The sequence below is a fragment of the Oncorhynchus mykiss genome, chromosome 3 (assembly GCF_057628025.1).
Source record: "Oncorhynchus mykiss isolate SJ-2025 chromosome 3, ASM5762802v1, whole genome shotgun sequence".
Taxonomy (NCBI): Eukaryota; Metazoa; Chordata; class Actinopteri; order Salmoniformes; family Salmonidae; genus Oncorhynchus; species Oncorhynchus mykiss.
The window spans coordinates 36602648-36623335 of record NC_143024.1 but is presented as its reverse complement, the minus strand read 5'-3'; the positions used below and the strand labels follow the sequence as shown (position 1 = coordinate 36623335).

The 20688-nt window shown below is 41.4% G+C and overlaps 1 pseudogene; it reads right to left on the bottom strand.

The window, feature by feature from the left end:
- Positions 1-2663: 2663 nt before the first annotated feature.
- Positions 2664-5310, bottom strand: LOC149984527 (uncharacterized; annotated as a pseudogene).
- Positions 5311-20688: the final 15378 nt, after the last annotated feature.

The following is a 20688-nucleotide window of genomic DNA, read 5'->3' as shown; positions in this document are numbered from 1 at the left end:
TGACGACAGTCTGGTTCAGGCATGAAACACAACAAACAAGAATCCGACAAGGACAGGAACAAAAACAGAGAGAGATATAGGGACCTAATCAGAGGGAAAAAGGGAACAGGTGGGAAACGGGGTGACGAGGTGGTTAGGAGGAGACAAGGCACAGCTGGTGGAAATTGGGGGAGAAAAGGTAACCTAACAACGACCAGCAGAGGGAGACAGGGTGAAGGGAAAGGACAGAGACAAGACACAACATGACAGTACATGACAGGAACTGGAACATGCTGTTGTAAGCATCGATCCAGAGCATCCCAAACATGCTTAATGGGCGACATGTCTGATGAGTATGCAGGCCATGAAGTACTGGGTCATTTTCAGCTTCTGGAAATTGTTATATTTTTGGTCCTGATGTGGTAAGACAGTTTAAATAAATTCACAAGCCATTTTATTAGTTATATTATTCAAGACTCAATGGCTATACAGTATATCATTTAAAAGTCCTAAAATGGATGTACCAATCCCTGATAGCCCTTTTCAAATAACATTTACAGTTTTTTACAATTGCTAACAAAGTGTTTACCTATACTTAAGATACTTTTTCTAAACTCTTAACACAGCAACACACCTACATCACACAATTAGCCAAATAGTTCATTATCTGCTCAAAACCACATTTTGTTTATTAAATTCCAACTCCACATTTCAAAATGCAAAAAAACTCTCTCTACATACACTAACTCTATCAAAACACGTCAAACTCGACTCAAAATCCAATCATTCTGTCAAAACACTAGCACATGTTTTCTATCCAAGAGGAACAAATAGTCAATCATAGCACAATGACTTTCAAAGTACTAACAGTTGATGGCATTACAACAACTGCATTACTTTTCATGTTTCAGTTCTACCTGCAGACAATAGACAATGTGAAAACCATTGTTTTTTATAATTCAGTTTCCTTCTACTGTAAACCACTCTACATTTTTGGGTTGAGAGTGTCAAATGTGTGCATTTTTGGTAACATACTATCTAAAAATGAACGAGTCATCTTTACTTTATAGAATGTACAGTAGAAAAAAAATAGTAAGTGACAGAATTGCTGCAGTAAAAGCTTTATTAGCAACATGAAATTGCTGCCAGTGATCAACAAGAAATCCAACATGGCCTTTGGTTCCAAATGTGTACAAATAAAACACAATTACAGTAAAAAAGGCACGGAAGGGAAAAAACACAGAAATGCCCCGTCCTGTTCTAATCTATACCATCTTCAGCATTTGACCACATGTCCTCGCCCACATCACATCTTATGTCGTCTCTCGCTATGCACCTTGGATAGAAACGCTTGGCCTGCCTTATCCACCCCTGGCATCTCAGCTGAGATGTCTCTGCACCTTGGATAGAAACTCTTGGCCTGCCTTATCCACCCCTGGCATCTCAGCTGAGATGTCTATGCACCTTGGATAGAAACTCTTGGCCTGCCTTATCCACCCCTGGCATCTCAGCTGAGATGTCTATGCACCTTGGATAGAAACTCTTGGCCTGCCTTATCCACCCCTGGCATCTCAGCTGAGATGTCTATGCACCTTGGATAGAAACGCTTGGCCTGCCTTATCCACCCCTGGCATCTCAGCTGAGATGTCTCTGCACCTTGGATAGAAACGCTTGGCCTGCCTTATCCACCCCTGGCATCTCAGCTGAGATGTCTATGCACCTTGGATAGAAACTCTTGGCCTGCCTTATCCACCCCTGGCATCTCAGCTGAGATGTCTCTGCACCTTGGATAGAAACGCTTGGCCTGCCTTATCCACCCCTGGCATCTCAGCTGAGATGTCTATGCACCTTGGATAGAAACTCTTGGCCTGCCTTATCCACCCCTGGCAGTCTTCAGCTGAGATGTCTCTGCACCTTGGATAGAAACACTTGGCCTGCCTTATCCACCCCTGGCAGTCTTCAGCTGAGATGTCTCTGCAACTTGGATAGAAACTCTTGGCCTGCCTTATCCACCCCTGGCAGTCTTCAGCTGAGATGTCTATGCACCTTGGATAGAAACTCTTGGCCTGCCTTATCCACCCCTGGCAGTCTTCAGCTGAGATTTCTCTGCAGCCGGCATCCATAGTATCCAGGAGGGAGATTTGGTCATGTGGCCGATGATCATACACTTTCCACCTCCAGGCAAAAAAAAAATCCTTAATGGTGTTGAGGAAAGGTGAGTAGGGGGAAGGAAAGGTGAGTAGGGTGGGAGGAAAGGCGAGTAGGGTGGGAGGAAAGGCGAGTAGGGTGGGAGGAAAGGCGAGTAGGGTGGGAGGAAAGGCGAGTAGGGTGGGAGGAAAGGTGAGTAGGGTGGGAGGAAAGGTGAGTAGGGGGAAGGAAAGGTGAGTAGGGTGGGAGGAAAGGCGAGTAGGGTGGGAGGAAAGGCGAGTAGGGTGGGAGGAAACGCGAATAGGGTGGGAGGAAAGGCGAGTAGGGTCGGAGGAAAGGCGAGTAGGGTGGGAGGAAAGGCGAGTAGGGGGGAGGAAAGGCGAGTAGGGTGGGAGGAAAAGGGAAACCATTCTTGAATAGGCTGCAAACCAGTTTGTGATTGCATGTGAATGGTGGAATGCTACATTGTCCCATGCAATCACAAATGTCCTCATGTTTCCTCCCACCTGTTCTCTTTCTGCTTCTGGCACCAGTTGTTAGTGGAGGTAATCTAAACACAAAAGAAGGTGCTCAGTGTTGCAGGGACCAATCTGGCATTTCTGCAGGACAAAACCAGCACTCGAGATTGCAGTCATTGTGATTTTTGCTCCTCTCTGACCTGACACATCAACGGTGGCCTTTTCCCCGATGACGTTTCTTCCCCGCCGATGTGTTTTTGCCAGGTTAAACCCTGCCTCATCTACATAAATTATTTCACATGGGGTCTGATTAGCCTCCACCTCCATGACTCTCTGAAAGAAATCAAACACAGTATGTGTAAATGCTTTTCAGTTTTTCCTATTGTATGTACTGTAACCCATGTTTACATGTAGAGTAGCATAGTGTAAAACTCACTGTAGAACAAGACATCTTGGATGGACACCATACCTGGACGTATTGGTGCCGGAGATCCTTGACCCGCTCACTGTTTCTTTCAAAAGGAACTGTGTACAACTGTTTCATTCCAACTCTGTGTTTGGTCAGAGTCTGAGCCAATGGTAGTCAGGTTGATGCTTTCCACATTGTGAAATACCAGGTTGTCCTGGTAAAAGGCAACAGAACAGGATGTCACCATTTTGAAGCTATTTTCATGCACTTCTGTTTTACAGGTTAGAAATGAAAGCACTTTATCTAGTTCCTGAACACTTCTAGATGAATCCTGATAATACCATGATTTCTTTTGAATGAATAATGGTGAGTGAGAAGGTTTGAGGCTATATCAAAACATGCTAACCTCTTACTTTAAAAAAATCTGCAACACACTTATAATGCAATGAGAGAATATGCCGAAACCAAACACCCACGTCATGTCTTTTGATATCATATCACCTTACCCTCATTCACTTCTGTCAAGAACACTTGTGATGTTTGTATATTTAACTGGGTGTTTCTCTCTACATACTATACATGTTTGGGTGCAGCAAATACAATTTATGCTCTCTGACCTAAATGTACTGAATTAAAGTATAAACTCAACATGCAACAATTTCAAAGATTTTACTGAGTTACAGTTCATATAAGGAAATCAGTCAATTGAAGTAAATTCATTAGACCCTAGTCTATGGATTTCACATGACTGGGAATACAGATATGCATCTGTTGGTCATAGATTCCATTTTAAAAAAGTAGGGGTGTGGATCAGAACCAGTCTGTATCTGTTGTGACCACCATTTTCCTCATGCAGAACGACACATCTCCTACAGATTGAGTTAATCAGGTTGTTGATTGTGGCCCTTCGAATGTTCTCCCACTCCTCTTCAATGGCTGTGCAAAGTTACTGGATATTGGCAGGAACTGGAACACGCTGTCATACGTGTCGATTCAGAGCATCCCAAACATGCTCAATGGGTGACATGTCTGATGAGTATGTAGGCCATTTTATTTGTATTTTTTTATTTATTATTTAGTTATTATTTACAATGACAGCTAAAGGTATCCTGCTGGGACGGGGGCTAGGATTAAAAATAAATATAAATATAGGAAAAAACACATTTCACAACAAGAGAGACAACACAACATTACATAAAGAGAGACCTAAGACAACAACATAGCAAGGCGACAACACCATGGTCACAACACAACATGATAATAACAACATGGAAGCAGCACAAAACATGGATCAAACATTATTATTTTACCTTTATTTAACTAGGCAAGTCAGTTAAGAACAAATTCCTATTTCAATGGCAGCCTAGGAATAGTGGGTTAACTGCCTTGGTCAAGGGCAGAAGGACAGATTTTTACCTTGTAGGCTCAGGGATTTGATCTTGCAACCTTTCGGGGACTAGTACAACACGCTAACCACTAGGCTACCTGTCACCCCTTTATTGGGAAATACCAGGTTGTCCTCTACAATTCTGGTCTGAATTTCTCTCAGTTTCATTGCATTGTCAGCAATGACCAATCCTACAATGGCTCTTGGTCTTCACTGAGGAGCTTTCCTCTTCCCCAAGAGGGAGGAAGACGTTGTGTCCTTTAGAGGAACAAAAATAGAACATATGTATTTGTATTGGCATTGGTGATCTACAGTTACAGTGGGACATAGCAACAGTAATGAAAGAAGAAGCCCTTGTGAAATACATTACTTACCTGTTGGTTTGTTGAAAATTCTGGATAATGGAATCCACGGTTGACCGTCTGAAATTAGGCTGGACTCTTTCACCAGCCTCTCTCAGTGATAGACCATGCTATTAGGCTGGACTCTTTCAACAGCCTCTCTCAGTGATAGACCATGTTATTAGGCTGGACTCTTTCACCAGTCTCTCTCAGTGATAGACCATGGTATTAGGCTGGACTCTTTCAACAGCCTCTCTCAGTGATAGACCATGTTATTAGGCTGGACTCTTTCACCAGCCTCTCTCAGTGATAGACCATGGTATTAGACTGGACTCTTTCAAAAGCCTCTCTCAGTGATAGACCATGGTATTAGGCTGGACTCTTTCACCAGCCTCTCTCAGTGATAGACCATGGTATTAGGCTGGACTCTTTCACCAGCCTCTCTCAGTGATAGACCATGGTATTAGGCTGGACTCTTTCACCAGTCTCTCTCAGTGATAGACCATGGTTTATCACATGGTCTATGATGGTGGCTCTTATTTCCTCAGCGACAACAGCTCTTACTCTCCTTTGAACACCACCACGCATTCTTACTCCTTTCCCCCTACCTCTCCTTCTCCCTTGTCCTGGTCCAACCATTCCTCTGCCTGGTCCAGCTACTCCTCTCCCTGGTCCAACTACTCCTCTCCCTGGTCCAACTACTCCTGTGCCTGGTCAAGATACTCCTCTGCCTGGTCCAGCTACTTCTCTCCGTGGTCCAACTACTCCTCTGCCTGGTCCAACTACTCCTCTGCCTGGTCCAACTACTCCTCTCACTGGTCCAACAACTCCTCTCCCTGGTCCAACTACTCCTGTGCCTGGTCCAACTACTCCTCTCCCTGGTCAAGCTACTCCTCTCCCTGGTTCAGATACTCCTCTCCCTGGTCCAACTACTCCTCTCCCTGGTCCAACTACTCCTCTGCCTGATCCAACTACTCCTCTCCCTGGTCCAACTACTCCTCTGCCTGATCCAACTACTCCTCTCCCTGGTCCAACTACTCCTCTCACTAGTCCAACTACTCCTCTGCCTGGTCCAACTACTCCTCTCCCTGGTCCAACTACTCCTCTCACTGGTCCAACTACTCCTCTCACTGGTCCAACTACTCCTCTCCCTGGTCAAGTTGCTCCTCTCCCTGGTTCAGATACTCCTCTCCCTGGTCCAACTACTCCTCTCCCTGGTCCAACTACTCCTCTCACTGGTCCAACTACTCCTCTGCCTGGTCCAACTACTCCTCTGCCTGATCCAACTACTCCTCTCCCTGGTCCAACTACTCCTGTGCCTGGTCAAGCTTCTCCTCTCACTTGTCCAACTACTCCTCTCCCTGGTCAAGTTGCTCCTCTCCCTGGTTCAGATACTCCTCTCCCTGGTCCAACTACTCCTCTCCCTGGTCCAACTACTATTGTGCCTGGTCAAGCTACTCCTCTCCCTGGTCCAGCTACTCCTCTCCCTGGTCCAGACATTGTTTTCTCTCTCTGCTCCTCTGTATTATTCTGTATACACACTGAACAATATAAATCCAAAGAGTCCCCTTTTTACTGTGTATGTCCTTGTAATTGAAAGAACTTCAACACCTGGCTATGTCTTTGATTGAGATTGGAATCAGCTGTGGTTGGTCTATCTTACACAACTTACAGTAAATCAGCTATTTCTCAATGTTTCAATGATCTGTTCATTCAAAAATGCTTATCAACTGTTTCAATATAGCTTTTGAGATGCTGTTGTTGAAGAAGTAGAAGCTTTACACTATATTTAAGGTTTTCAACATTAGATCTTCATTTCTGGCATGCTCAGTGCAAGCATTTGTAAATAAGACAAGAAAGATCCATAACTTTGGTATTGGGTAAGCTTGTATGTAAAGAAGATTTAAGCATTTTAGAAATGTGTTAATTCACTGCATATTCTGTGTTAACAACATGAATTGAGTTAATGGTATGGTCCACAACAGAAGGTGTGCAATTGTTCTGCTAATTGTGTTTACAGTTTTGAAAATGTGACTACAGATTGGACAAAAGGATGTTAGTGGTGTAAAAAACTGTAATCCCTGACCCCCCCCCCTCACACACAGTTGTATGACCTATAGATATTAAACTATCCTCGGACTCTCAGACTGCACAGTTCCGTTTGTTCAGTGTCTCTTGACTATTTGAGCCATGTGAGGCTGTACCTTCAGTATAATTCTCACTTATAAAAAGGATGAGGCAGATACACTCTCCTCCATATGTATTTGGACAGTGAAGCAGAAATGTACATTTTGGATTTTAGATCAAATGTCTCATGAGGCAACAGAACAGGATGTCACCTTTTTGAGGGTATTTTCATGCACTTCTGTTTTACAGGTTAGAAATGAAAGCACTTTATCTAGTTCCTAAACACTTCTAAATGAATCCTGATAATACCATGATTTCTTTTGAATGAATAATGGTGAGTGAGAAGGTTTGAGGCTATAACAAAAGATCCTAACCTCTTACTTTTTAAAATCTGCAACACACTTATAATGCAATGAGAGAATATGCCGAAACCAAACACCCACGTCATGTCTTTTGATGTCATATCACCTTACCCTCATTCACTTCTGTCAAGAACACTTGTGATGTTTGTATATTTAACTGGGTGTTCCTCTCTACATACTATACATGTTTGGGTGCAGCAAATACAATGAATGCTCACTGACCTAAATATACTGAATAAAATGTTGTTGTTGCAACATGCAACAATTTCAAAGATTTTACTGAGTTACAGTTCATATAAGGAAATCAGTCAATTGAAGTACATTCATTAGACCCTAATCTATGGATTTCACATGACTGGGAATACAGATATGCATATGTTGGTCATAGATTCCTTTAAAAAAAGTAGTGGTGTGGATTAGAACCAGTCTGTATCTGTTGTGATCACCATTTGCCTCATGCAGCGCGACACATCTCCTACACATTGAGTTAATCAGGCTGTTGACTGTGGCCCATTGAATGTTGTCCCACTCCTCTTCAAAGGCTGTGCGAAGTTGCTGGATACTGGCGGGAACTGGAACATGCTGTCGTACACGTCGATCCAGAGCATACCAAACATGCTCAATGGGTGACATGTCTGGTGAGTTTGCAGGCCATTTGATTTGTATTTTTTATTTAACCTTTATTTAACTAGGCAAGTCAGTTTAGAACAAATTCTTATTTACAATGACAGCCTACCAAAAGGCAAAAGGCCTCCTGTGGGGACGGGGGCTGGGATTAAAAAAAATAACAAAAAAAAATATATATATATATATATAAATATGGGGAAAAACACACATCACGACAGGAGAGACAACACCAACACTACATAAAGAGAGACCTATAAGACAACAATATAGCAAGGCAGCAACACATGACAACACAGCATGGTAGCAACACAGCATGACAACAACATGGTAGCAACACAACATGGTAGCAGCACAAAGCATGGTACATTCATTATTGGGCACAGACAACAGCACAAAGGGCAAAAAGGTAGAGACAACAATACACCACGCAAAGCAGCCACAGCTGTCAGTAAGAGTGTCCATGATTGCGCCTTTGAATGAAGAGATTGAGATAAAACTGTCCAGTTTGAGTGTTTGTTGGAGCTCGTTCCAGTCGCTAACTGCAGCAAACTGAAAAGAAGAGCGACCCAAGGATGTGTGTGCTTTGGGGACCTTTAACAGAATGTGACTGGCAGAATGGGTATTGTATGTGGAGGATGAGGGCTGCAGTAGATATGTCCTATAGTGCGTGTCCTATAAGGAGAATTGGTGGCAAATCTGATGGCTGAATGGTAAAGAACATCTAGCCCTCGAGAGCACCCTTACAGTACCTGCCGATCTATAAATTATGTTTCTGTAATCTAGCATGGAGAGGATGGTCATCTGAATCAGGGTTAGTTTGGCAGCTGGGGTGAAAGAGGAGCGATTACGATAGAGGAAACCAAGTCTAGATTTAACTTTAGCCTGCAGCTTTGATATGTGCTGAGAAAAGGACAGTGTGCCGTCTAGCCATACTCCCAATTACTTGTATGAGGTGACTACCTCAAGCTCTAAAACCCTCAGAGTTAGTAATCACACCTGTGGGGAGAGGGGCATTCTTCTTACTGAACCACTTGATCTTTGTTATTGAGGTATTCAGAACAAGGTTAAGGGTAGAGAAAGCTTGTTTGTAGTGCATTTAACACAAAATCTGGGCAGGGGCCAGCTGAGTATAAGACTATCATCTGCATATAAATGGATGAGAGAGATTCCTACTGCTTGAGCTATGTTGTTGATGTAAATTGAGAAGAGCGTGGGGCCTAGGATTGAGCCTTGGGGTACTCCCTTGGTGACAGGCAGTGGCTAAGACAGCAGATGTTCTGACTTTATACACTACACTCTTTGAAACGGGTAGTTAGCAAACCAGGACAAAGACCCCTCAGAGACACCAATACTCCTTAGCCGGCCCACAGGAATGGAATGGTCTACCGTATCAAAAGCTTTGTCCAAGTCAATAAAAATAGCAGCACAACATTGCTTCGAATCAAGGGCAATGGTGACATTATTGAGGACCTTTAAGGTTGCAGTGACACATCCATAACCTGAGCAGAAACCAGATTGCATACCAGAGAGAATACTATAGACATCAAGAAAGCCAGTCAGTTGATAATTGACAAGTTTTTCCAACACTTTTGATAAACAGGGCAAAATAGAAATAGGCCTCTAACAGTTAGGATCAGCTTGATCTCTCCCTTTAAATAAAGGACAAACTGTGGCTGCTTTCCAAGCAATGGGAACATCCCCAGAAAGGAGAGACGGGTTAAAAAGGTTGGAGATAGGCTTGGCAATGATAGTGGCAGCAACCTTAAAGAAGAAAGGGTCTAAGCCATCTGACCCAGATGGTTTTTTGGGGTCAAGTTTCAGGAGCTCCTTTAGCACCTGGGACTCAGTGACTGCCAGCAGGGAGAAACTTTGTCAATGGGCAGGGGGAAAAGAGGAAGAAGCATCGGGAATAGTCGCATTAGAAGGGGTGGGAGAGGAGGACATTTGCAAGGTTACATGGCTGAGTCAAATAGGAATCCTGTCTTAATGAAGTGGTGATTAAATAGCTCAGCCATGTGCTCCTTGTCAGTAAAACCATATCATCAACATTAAGGGACATGGGCAGCTGTGAAGAGGAGGGTTTATTCTTCAGATCTTTAACCTTTTTCCAGAACTTCTTGGGGTTAGACCCACAGAGAGAGAACTGCTCCTTAAAGTAACTTTGGCCTGAGTGTGCTTATTACTCATTTGCCTGAACGAGAGCCAGTCAGGCTGAGTATGCATGCGCCGAGCCTTTTGCCAAATGCAATTCTTGAGATGGAGTAACTCTGCAAGATCATGGTCGAACAAGGCCCCGAAGTGTTTTTAATTATATTTTTCTTTGTTAACAATACCACTGAAAGTACCACTGAAATACCACTGAAAAAAGTGTCTTTGACAGAGGGGATCAAGCTGATTCTGTACAATTTTACAGAGGCCAGTTCATGAAGGAAGGCTTGCTCCTTAAATATTTTTAGCAAGCGTCTATGACCAATCAGGACAGGTTGTTTCACTGAGCAGCCATTACAAACACAGGCCAGCAAGTCAAATTGTTTTCGGACAGACTTGGTGGAGACAACCGAGCACTGAAGGTGATCCTTGGTAAAAATTGACACTCCCCCACCTTTGGAAGATCTGTCTTGCCGAAAAAAGGTCATAACCAGAAAGGTTAACATCAGTATTCAAAACACTCTTCCTTATCCACGTCTCAGTAATGACCAACACACTGGAGCTGTGAACCCACACTTTCAATTGAGCCATTTTAGGTAATAAGCTTCTAGCGTTAATGTGCAGAAAACACATGCTTTGACGAGAGCAGAAATTAGTGAAGCAGATATCAGAGCACAAGTCAGAATTGGGGCTAGCAACGGTAGATGGGCCAGGGTGTACATGCACCTTTCCAGATATCATACACAGTAATACAATCAAGGCATGGCATAGGACAGGGAGAGCTCTGCAGTGCTGATTTATCACATCTGAATGTGCATCAGATGGCAACAAGATCGTATTGTACAGCAATTTCATCAGGCAACATGAAATCAAAGCCGGCGAGAGGTGGTTAGAATAGGATGGGAGGCCAAAAGTCTGTGTAACCAATAGAGAGTCATAGTCCCAAGTGTGGGAACAAACATAGTCTGTCCCACGGTTGGTTAAAGAAAGTTCGTAGTCAACAAAGCATGCAGCAGTCATGAGGGAAATAGCAAAATAGCAAAATGCACAAGAAAAAAATGATATATATAACGACTTGGGACTAAGTTCAGAGTCATTCGCCCCAACAGTGTGCCATGGAAGAACTGGGTCATTTTCAGCTTCTGGAAATGTTTATATTTTTGGTCTTGATGTGGTAAAACAGATTAAATAAAATCACAAGACATTTTATAAGTTATATACAAGTCCTAAAAATGGATGTACCAATCCCTGATTGCCCCTTTTAAATAATATTTCATCCCTGACCCCCCCACCCCCCACCCACCCCCTCACACATAGTTGCATGACCTATAAGTATTAAACTATCCTCAGACTCTCAGACTGTACAGTTCCATTTGTCTCTTGAACATTTCAGCCATGTGATGCTGTACCTTCAGTAATAAACACTAGAGGGCATTCTCACTAAGGATGAGGCAGATACACTCTCCTCCATATGTATTTGGACAGTGAAGCAGAAATGTACATTTTGTATATTAGATCAAATGTCTCATGAGGCAACAGAACAGGATGTCACCTTTTTGAGGCTATTTTCATGCACTTCTGTTTTACAGGTTAGAAATTAAAGCACTTTATCTAGTTCCTAAACACTTCTAAATGAATCCTGATAATACCATGATTTCTTTTGAATGAATAATGGTGAGTGAGAAGGTTTGAGCTAATAACAACCAATAATAGGAGTTTAGCAACAACCAAAAAGTTGTGTGTGTGTGGGGGGGGGGGGGGATCTTTGTGCCTCTGTATCCTTCTCACGTAGTTATTAACAAATCATTCATGATTATCCATAATCATGGTAGCATCCACATTAATGTAGAAGTGTTCAGAAATATATTTTATTCTTACTTACAATGAAAGTGACTCCAGAATGGCAATTATTCACCAATCGACAACAATTTATCTTCTACTGCTACCGGAAGCTATTTTGACTCACATATACTGTACACTTGAATCTTAATTCCAACCCTCAGCCATCTTTCCCAGAACACTACAATGTTCCTTTTCCCTTTGGCAATACATCCATCTATTTTACTGTGATGGATTAATGCGTCATTTGTTTTGTATATCAGTTCATAAATCCGATGCCATGGTATTGGGACATCAAATCTCTTCCCAAATATCTTGAATTTTATGTGGCATAGTTGTCAAACCTCTTGACCTTAAGTGAAACTGATACATTTTACAATTTATACTCTTCATTTTAAGCCATGCATGGTTTTTCATTGGAGGCAGACAAACCAATTCATTCCTTTCTCTTTTGAGTAATTGCTTCTTCCATTTTTGTGGCAGAGATGTGATGAGTTGTTTTACTTTTGTATTGAACATACTGTACATTTCCATACAACTTTGTTAATTGTTATTGTGACAATTCTACCATCCTTATTTACAATATCATTCATAATGATACCTTCTTTATACATTTTTTTTCCAATAAATGGGTCTTTCTTCAATCGTTATTGTCACGCCCTGACCTTAGAGAGACTTTTTATTTCTCTATTTGGTTAGGTAGGGGTGTGATTTGGGTGGGCATTCTAGTTTTCCTATTTCTTTGTTTGGCCTGGTATGGTTCCCAATCAGAGGCAGCTGTCTATCGTTGTCTCTGATTGGGGATCATACATAGGCAGCCTTTTTCCCACCTTAGTTTGTGGGATCTTGATTTTGTATAGTTACTGTGTAGCCTGCAGAAAGTTACGGTCGTTTATCAAATAAAAGTAAAATGCACCCCTACCACGCTGCACCTCGGTCCAATCCTTCTCTAAATGATCGTGACAGGTATATTGGAGTTTAGCTGTAATATTGGTTTTGCCTCTTCTAGAGGGTGAAATTGGAATTGTAACCAACTCTGTATGGCTTAATTTAAAAAGGGGGACACTTTAAATAGGGTTTCATTGTCAAGCCACATGAAATGGTTGGTTTTAAATATGTATAATGGCAAAAGGCTCTATTTTGAACAGTGGATGTGCCTCTCTTAGGCTACATTTACACAGGCAGCCCAATTCTGATCTTTTTTTCACTAATTGGTATTTTACCCAATCAGATCAGCTCTGAAAAATATCTGGTGTGAAAAGTTCGATGTGATTGGTCAAAAGACGAATTATTGTAAATAATATACACTTGAGGAATTGTGAGGCATCTGTTTGCCAAACTCAACACTCTAATGTACTTGTCCTCTTGCTGAGTTGTGCGCCTAGGCCTCCCACTCCTTTCTCTTCTGGTTAGAGCCAGTTTGCGCTGTTCTGTGGAAAGAGTAGTACACAGCGTTGTACCAGATTTTCAGTTTCTTGGCAATTTCTCGCATGGAATAGCCTTCATTTCTCAGAACAAGAATAGACTGATGAGTTTCAGAAGAAAGGTCTTTGTTTCTGGCCATTTTGAGCCTGTAATTGAACCCAAAAATGCTGATGCTCCAGATACTTAACTAGTCTAAAGAAGGCCTGTTTTATTGCTTCTTTAAATGCCACAGCAGTTTTCAGCTGTGCAAACATAATTGCAAAAACATAAGGTTTTTCTAATGATCAATTTACCTTTTAAATTGATCAACTTGGATTAGCTAGCACAACGTGCCATTGGAACACAGGAGTGATGGTTGTTGATAATGAGCCTCTGTATGCTTATGTAGATATTCCATAACAATCTGCTGTTTCCAGCTACAATAGTTATTTACAACATTAACAATGTCTACACTGTATTTCTGATCAATTTGATGTTATTTTAATGGCCCCCCTAAAAAATATTTCAAAAACAAGGACATTTCTATGTGAACCCAAACTTTTGAACGGTAATGCATATCAGAATTGGGCTGCCAGTGTAGACGCAGCCAGAGTTGACTGCTGGGAAACCAGTTTGGATTTAAATATAATTTCAGTATAATGGGTTTTTTGAGAGGTTTAATGCCTTAGTATCAGTGTCCGTGTCTCCTGACCCCTCCTGTCTCAGCCTCCAGTATTTATGCTGCAGTAGTTTATGTGTCGGGAGGCTAGGGTCAGTTTGTTATATCTGGAGTACTTATCCTGTCCTATCCAGTGTCCTGTGTGAATTTAAGTATGCTCTCTCTAATTCTGTCTTTCTTTCTCTCTCTCGGAGGACCTGAGCCCTAGGACCATGCCTCAGGACTACCTGACATGATGACTCCTTGCTGTCCCCAGTCCACCTTGCCGTGCTGCTGCTCCAGTTTCAACTGTTCTGCCTGTGATTATTATTATTTGACCATGCTGGTCATTTATGAACATTTGAACATCTTGGCCATGTTCTGTTATAATCTCCACCCGGCACAGCCAGAAGAGGACTGGCCACCCCACATAGCCTGGTTCCTCTCTAGGTTTCTTCCTAGGTTTTGGCCTTTCTAGGGAGTTTTTCCTAGCCACTGTGCTTCTACACCTGCATTGCTTGCTATTTTGGGTTTTAGGCTGGGTTTCTGTACAGCACATTGAGATATCAGCTGATGTACAAAGGGCTAAATAAATACATTTGATTTGATTTGATTAATATTTAATTGCATACATTGATACTTTTGTCTCTAATCCATACATTTTAAGCCCCTTAATGTTCTCATTAGCTGAGATTTTGATAGCTAACAGTTCAATAGCCATAAAAATAAGTATGGTGACAGAGGGCTTCCTTGTTTTACTCCCTTGACAATTCAAAGTTCTCAGAGAAATAACTTATTATTTTACACAAAGGATTGTTGTACATTATCTTTACCCTGCATATTAGAGTTTCTCAAGTAAAAAAAATCCAGGCACTTATTAACAGATTCTGGACGTACTGTATCAAAAACTTGCATTTTCAAAAAATAAATTGTAGTTGTCTAACGTCTCCAATATTTATTCCTTTTAAGAATCCCGTCTGAATCCCATCATGATGAATAATGTCCTGTAGAAACTTTTTAAATTCTGAGCAATACATGTTGTCAATATTTTTGCTTTGCCACATTGAATGGTGGGGTGCCTCCAATGTTGTACTTTGTACTGCCCCCTGGTGGTTCCTGCTTCAGTAGGAGAGACATCGGTCCCTCTTTTTTTGTGTCTGACAGTTTGTCATTTATATACGAGTAATTAAAACATGATAGTAATGGATCTTTCAGTAGTTCATGAATGGTGTTTATCTCTCTATTGGAATGTCATCGAGGCTAGGGGTTTTACCCATCTGAAAGGAATCAATTGCATTGATAATTAATGTTGTGTAATTAGACTTTCCCAAGAATCTTGTTTTTTGTCACATAGTTTTAAAAAAAATAGTAGAAGGATATCACAACTCATCGTGAAGCAAGGTTGCATGAACTTGACAATAGAACATATATTTACAATATTTTACTTCCTCATTCAAAATCTCCCTTGGTGAGAAGGATTTCTCCAATGTTTAACTATTTTCTGTAGGTCTTTTTTTGTGTGATAATATATATTGTTGTTCTCCATCCAATTTACTCAGTTTTCTTTAGATAAGTGAAACTTGATCTTTCCTGATTGAATTCTTCAAACTTCATTTGTTTTGTGTCTAGATTATTCAGTGTTTCTGTAATACATTTATCAATACCATTGATGTGTAATGTTAGGTTTTCTATTTCTGTTGTAAGTCTTTTCTTCATTGACCAATACCATTTTTGTTTTTTGGGATGAATATTTATTTGAATGGCCTCTAAAGTCATCCCATACAATAAGTGGGTCCACTGAACCTGTATTGTGCAAGCAAAAAAAAAAAAAAAAGCAAAAAAGTTTTTGTTAAAGTACTCTCAGTCAATAAACCCTAGTTACATTTCCACCAAATGTTTCTTTGGAGTTCTCATCATTATGTTTCTCTGTTTAAAATCTAGCAAATGAACTGTTACATTTCAAGTTAGGGCAAATATTTGAAAATTGAACGTGTGAATCTGGATATTTATTTGATCATGTTTATTAATCTCAACTCAATTTCTCAAGATTTGGCAGTGTTCATAGTCATGCTACAATGACACAAAGTTCCATCTAAGCAATTTCTTTAGACTTATTTGGAGTATGACTCTTGTATAAAGCATTAATTAATGAAACACCAGCATGCACAAAGCTACGGCTAAAGCTAGGTGATGCTATCCCATTTGAATGGTTTCTGGGCTTGTATCAGTGGGAAAATGCCAGTAGGGTTACAGTCAAGTATTAACATAATAACACCACCCAAGCATTCACTCTGATGACATCATGCAAATGTCCTTTGTTCTCAACATTATTATTTTTGACAGATTATGAACTGATTGCCCAAAACTTAACACCGTGGCAACTACACTGTGGAAGATCATTACTGTTCTTCAGGCTTCAGTAAAGGAGCTATTCTGGCAGACTGGCTGCTTTTGATTTCAGTTGTGACTTATAACAAGGGGGAAAACAGCTACCTAACCTTTACCATCAGTGTTGCGTATTACGTGGTGCTTGAAATCTTCTCCAAGGGCAGAGTACTACTCCTGGAACAGTTTTTCATCCAATGTCACCTTTGCCTGTAAAATGTACTTCAATGCTAAATATGACATATTAAATTGGATGCGTGTAGCCCAGAACATGATGTGTGTTTGCAGCTCCTATTCTTGCTTTCAGGGGCTAAGTTTGAACTCTAATAAGGCTCCTGTTGTGTAGTAGAAGAGAGAATCTCAAGCTTTCAACAGAGAGGCATCATTAATTTGTGGCCCGGAGAAATGGTTGCCTTCTGACTGAGGCCCAACACCACTGGGAGAAGTGTATGCCCTTGGATGAAAGTGCCCTGTTTTGAGCATACAACTATAGTCTCAAAAATGATCAACCGGTTGCCCTATTGTTCAAAGAAATGGGCTGAGGCCAGGATTCTTTCAATTGCAGAATGGCTTTCCTGATAATGCTTTCAGAAGCTCTCACAATGTTCTAAGCATAACTGTGATGTTGTATGATCATTTTTGTCCAGAAATGCTGTGAGATGTACAGTTGAAGTCGCAAGTTTGCATACGCTTAGGTTGGAGTCATTAAAACTCGTTTTTCAACCACTCCACAAATGTATTTTTAACAAACTATAGTTTTGGCATGTCGGTTAGGACACAGTAATTTTTCCAACAATTGTTTACAGACAGATTATTTAACTTATTATTCACTGTATCTCAATTCCAGTGGGTCAAAAGTTTACATACACTAATTTGGCTGTGCCTTTAAACAGCCTTGAAATACATCCCCAAGTACCTGTGGATGTATTTAAAGGCCTACCTTCAAACTCAGTGCCTCTTTGCTTGACATCATGGGAAAATCAAAAGAAATCAGCCAAGACCTCAGAAAAAAAATTGTGGACCTCCACAAGTCTGGTTCATCATTGGGAGCAATTTCCAAAAGCCTAAAGGTACCACGTTCATCTGTACAAACAATAGTATGCCAGTATAAACACCATGGGACCACGCAGCCATCATACAGCTCAGGAAGGAGATGCCTTCTGTCTTCTAGAGATAAACATACTTTGGTGCGAAAAATGCAAATCAATCCCAGAACAACAGCAAAGGACCTTGTGAAGATACTGGAGGACACGGGTAAAAAAGTATCTATATCCACAGTAAAACGAGTCCTATATTGGCATAACCTCAAAGGCCGTTCAGCAAGGAAGAAGACACTGCTCCAAAACCGCCATGAAAAAGCCAGACTACGGTTTGCAACTGCACATGGGGACAAAGATCGTACTGTTTGGACAAATGTCCTCTTGAAACTAAAATAGAACTGTTTGGCCATAATGACCATCGTTATGGTTGGAGGAAAAAGGGGGAGGCTTGTAAGCCATAGAACACCATCCCAACCGTGAAGCACGGGGGTGGCAGTATCATGTTGTGGGGGTGCTTTGCTGCAGGCGGGACTGGTGCACTCCACAAATTAGATGGCATCATGAGGATGGAAAATTATGTGGATACATTGAAGCAACATTTCAAGACATCAGTCAGGATGTTAAAGCTTGGTCGCAAATGGGTCTTCCAAATGGACAATGACCACAAGTATACTTCCAAAGTTGTGGCAAAATGGCTTAAGGACAACGAAGTCAAGGTATTGGGGTGGCCATCACAAAGCCCTGACCTCAATCCTATAGAAAATTAGTGGGCAGAACTGAAAAAGCGTGTGCGAGCAAGGAGGCCTACAAACCTGATTCAATTACACCAGCTCTGTCAGGAGGAATGGGCCAAAATTTACCCAACTTATTGTGGGAAGTTTGTGGAAGGCTACCCGAAACGTTTGACCAAAGTTAAACAATTTAAAGGCAATGCTACCAAATACACCCAATTAGTATGTAAACTTCTGACCCACTGGGAATGTGATGAAAGAAATTAAGCTGAAATAAATAATTATCTACTATTATTCTGACATTTCACATTCTTAAAATAAAGTGGTGATCCTGACTGACCTAAGACGGGGAATTTTAACTAGGATTAAATGTCAGGAATTGTGAAAAACTGAGTTTAAATGTATTTGGCTAAGGTGTATGTAAACTTCTGACTTCAACTGTATGTAATGTACAGTATTTCTAGAAATGTTCCTTGGGATGGAAGTATGCTCATGGATATGCTTTTCATGCGGTTTTCAAATATCAGGCCATGATCAAAAGTAACACAAGTCATTTTTAACAACAATTGAGATAGTTCTGACATGTTCATAAGCTTGTTATGACCAAGAGCATCATGAGGCTATCATCTGCACAGCAAGGAAAATACATATGTTTTTTGATAACATTTCCAATGAGTAATGCAAAATACATTTTAGAGCAGAATATTGAATGCCAAACTCAACTTTATTTGCACTCCGATTTGTCATCTAGTTGGACAAAGGAATGCTTCTCAGCCAATTTGTCAGCTCAAATGTGATGACTCACTTGCGATAAACGTGAGAGTCCTTGTGATTTCTGCCTTCAATGTAAGCTCCCCTTTTCTACTGACTTCTCCGGGGCAATGACATCGCCTCTGGTCCTTTATTTCAGCAATTAGGCCTGAGACGCACAAATACGGATGGAATCGTATATGACGTACATCATTGTCCATCAAAAGTACAACTCAAGACAACTATTTTCAGACGATTTGCCGCCATCAAAAGGTGGACCATCTCATTTGTTAACTGATGACTCCCATTGGAAAAGCATTGGGTCCATCTGAAATACTCAGACACAAAATACTCAGACAACAGTGTGTAGCTAATTCTGGTGGCAATATCTGAACTGTCCAGCAATGTTTTTGCTGCTCCAGGAGAGAATAGATTCCTCAATGATGCAAGACCCCACACCTGCCCGCCCGTCCAGCATCACTACTCTGGACGGTTCTGACTTAGAATATGTGGACAACTACAAATACCTAGGTGTCTGGTTAGACTGTAAACTCTCCTTCCAGACTCACATTAAACATCTCCAATCCAAAACGAAATTTAGAATCGGCTTCCTATTTCGCAACAAAGCATCCTTCACTCATATTGCCAAACATACCCTCGCAAAACTGACCATCCTACCAATCCTCGACTTCGGCGATGTCATTTACAAAATAGCCTCCAACACTCTAATCAACAAATTGGATGCAGTCTATCACAGTGCCATCCGTTTTGCCACCAAAGCCCCATATACTACCCACCACTGCAACCTGTATGCTCTCGTTGGCTGGCCCTCGCTTCATACTCGTCGCCAAACCCACTGGCTCCAGGTCATCTATAAGTCTTTGCTAGGTAAAGCCCCGCCTTATCTCAGCTCACTGGTCACCATAGCAGCATCCCCGCACGCGCTCCAGCAGGTATATCTCACTGGTCACCCCCAAAGCCAATTCTTCCTTTGGCTGCCTCTCCTTCCAGTTCTCTGCTGCCAATGACTGGAACGAACTGCAAAAATCTCTGAAGCTGGAGATTCCTATCTCCCTCACTAGCTTTAAGCACCAGCTGTCAGAGCAGCTCACAGATCACTGCACCTGTACATAGCTCATCTGTAAATAGCCCATCCAACCTACCTCATCCCCATACTGTATTTATTTATTTATTTATCTTGCTCCTTTGCACCCCAGTATCTCAACTTGCACATGTAACAGATGTGAAATGGCTAGCTAGTTAGCGGTGTTTGCGCTAAATAGCGTTTCAATCGGTGACGTCACTTGCTCTGAGACCTTGAAGTAGTGGTTCCCCTTGCTCTGCAAGGGCCGCGGCTTTTGTGGAGCGATGGGTAACGATGCTTCGTGGGTGACTGTTTCTGATGTGTGCAAAGGGTCCCTGGTTTGAGCCCGGGTATGGGCAAGGGGACGGACTAAAGTTATACTGTTACACACATTCATCCTCTGCACATCTTACCATTCCAGTGTTTAATAGCTATATTGTTATTACTTTGCCACCGTGGCCTATTTATTGCCTTACCTCTCTTATCCTACCTCATTTGCACTCACTGTATATAGATTTTCCTACTGTATTATTGATTGTATGTTTGTTTATTCCATGTGTAACTCTGTGTTGTTGTATGTGTCAAACTGCTTTGCTTTATCTTGGCCAGGTCGCAGTTGCAAATGAGAACTTGTTCTCAACTAGCCCACCTGGTTAAATAAAGGTTAAATAAAAAATAAATGTCCACAGCAGACCCAATGCTGACCTCCCATAATTGATCTGGCCCATCCACCTGCACAGTGGGAAAGTACATAATTAAGTAAATATGCTTTAAAGTACTACTTAAGTCGTTTTGGGGGTATCTGTACCTT